Raw genomic sequence first — 2,726 nt, 5'->3', positions numbered from 1 at the left:
GCTCTCTCTCTCCCCTCTCTCTTCCTCTCTCTCTCCCCTCTCTCTTCCTCTCTCTCTCCCCTCTCTCTTCCTCTCTCTCTCCTCCTCTACCCCCCTCTCTCTGGCTCATCGTGAACTCACAGCAAGGAATAATTGAAATGCACAACATGACTCGGTACAAAATAAATCTAAACAAGAAAGTATTAGCAAACAGCACATCTATCGTCTACCAAACAACCCACAAAAAAGAACACGATTAATCATGGAAGCAATAATGTTAGTCCAGTACAATGCTAAAATAAACAAAGTAAACAGTGAGATAACTCACTGACCACAAACAAAAATAAACATTCAACGCCGTGAATACAACTGGAAGGCTCTCGCAAAAAAAAACCCAAAAAACCTACAATCTAGTTTCGATTTATATTAGAAGATACTTCGTTTCACTTACACTACTAGTGTTCTTGGGACAGCCTGATTTTTACAATGTAATTGATCACTCTACGAAGCATTTTGAATAAAAATTCAAAATACATTGCTCTTTATTCTGGAAAGATGAATACTTATTCATTTTAATACTCAAAGATGGTGGAGGCGCAATGGCCCGGTGGTTAGGGCAGTGGACTTGCAGTCATAAGATCGTGGTTTCGATTCCCAGATCGGGTGTTGTGAGTGTTTATTGAGCGAAAACACCTAAAGCTCCACGAGGCTCCGGCAGGGGATGGTGGCGAACCCTGCTGTACTCTTTCCCTCACTGTTTCTTTTGTGCCTGTAATTCAAAGGGTCAGCCTTGTCACACTCTGTGTCACGCTGAATATCCCCGAGAACTACGTTAAGGGTACACGTGTCTGTGGAGTGCTCAGCCACTTGCACGTTAATTTCACGAGCAGGCTGTTCCGTTGATCGGATCAATTGGAACCCTCGACGTCGTAAGCGACGGAGTGCCAACAACAACAACTCAAAGATGAAGACTAAACTATTAACGACAAAACTACGAAATTTCCACACTTCAATGTTTTGAGCTTACAATGAAAACTTTACTGTATAATATAGTCTTCTGTATCCTAACAGATATCAATTCGCATCGATAAGAAGTGAAATTAGAAGAATGTGAAATAATTTTATACTTATGTTATTCAGTGTGACCTAGAAATCAGTTTTATACAACGTTAATAACATTCTTTTAGCATCTAACTCAGTCAACTTATGGTCTGACGTATTGTTTATATCTAGGCTGGATCACATCACACTATGCTAATCACTGTGTGGGTGCTAACCGACGCTTCGGTAAATTCTGATCTCTAGGGGCAAACCCTGTTTACGAAGGGTAATTCAGATGAAAGCTTATCGATTGAATTTAGAAAAGCATCGTGGCGTATCGATAAATAAATTTGAAAGATGTTGTTGATTGGTCAACGAGTGTAGAATCAAGAAATAATCAGGCAATCCTATCAGCCTGATGTTGCTCCATTCCCAAACTGCTAAATCGCCTGAAATATCACAGAATGGCAAATGGTATTAATGTACAAGGGGCAAACAGAAAAAAAAAAAGTAAGCGGTGAAATAAATAAATGAAAACAATGAAGATTGTAACAGAACAAGATCTAATACTTCATACAACTACAATTATCGCTGTATCGACAAAATAAATAAATAAAACTAAAAAACAAACAAACAAAAAACAAAGTAGACTGCAGCATTACTGAACTTGCCAATATTTATCTAGTGAAAATATCAGAATAAACAATCAGAATGTGCCTGTGTGACTATCAACTTTTCTAACTCAGCAAACTCCATCATCATCATCGTCATCGTCATCGTCATCATCATCATCATCATCATCATCATCAATATCATTATCATCATCAATATCATCATCATCATCACCATCATCGTCATTCAGCAGTCTTAATTTTTATTTCGTGTTTTGCACAAGAGAGCGTAGCTCCGTGTACCTTCAGCACGTGCAGTATTTTGCTTACGCTTTGTGCTTTCTTTTGTATAGAGAGTAATCCATATGTGTGTAGTATCTTGTAGCGACATTTTCTGTATGTGGTGCATATTTCTACGCCCCGAGATTTACCTTATGTATTTTTCTGCATCTTTTTTTTTTTTGATCGTTGGCAAGACATCTACTATTATAGCAACTATTTTTGCTCTCAGTACCTACATTCAGGTCATCACTATTTCTCGATATTTATTTTTGGATAATTTCTTCATTTTTAAAATAATATATTATCGTCTGTTGGAATTGATATTCCAGTTAGAAGGCACTTCATTTCCTGGTGATCTTTTACAATAATATTCTGTTGAGTATCCTGATCTCGCTGCTTGTGTGGTTTGGTATATTCCAAGATTTGGTCTCTTTGTTATTCTCTAAAACCTTTTCTGGTGCTTGCTTATACCATCGCTTTTTTTTTCTGTTGGTCTCAAACTTTCGCATATTCTGCTGTCATTTACTGCACACTACTCCATTACATACCTTTGGTACCTTATATTAGGAATTAGTAAATTCGACAAGGTTTAACTATGATACAGCGAGAGAAACAAATGACTCAAAACAAGCTTGTACTGTTAGATTGAAATGCCTCTGACGTGGTGAGTGCAATGTATCAGTGCAAGAGAAGAAGAGTAGGTAGGTAGAAAAGACATGTAGGTTCAGTTTTTAAAATTCTGAAGAGCACCTTGGTTGACATAGTTTCGAACACTCGTACCAGGCGATGTGGAATAGCTGAGATGCGAAGGCA

This window comes from Octopus bimaculoides, chromosome 2 (assembly GCF_001194135.2).
Source record: "Octopus bimaculoides isolate UCB-OBI-ISO-001 chromosome 2, ASM119413v2, whole genome shotgun sequence".
Taxonomy (NCBI): Eukaryota; Metazoa; Mollusca; class Cephalopoda; order Octopoda; family Octopodidae; genus Octopus; species Octopus bimaculoides.
Note: the sequence above shows the minus strand (reverse complement) of the source record.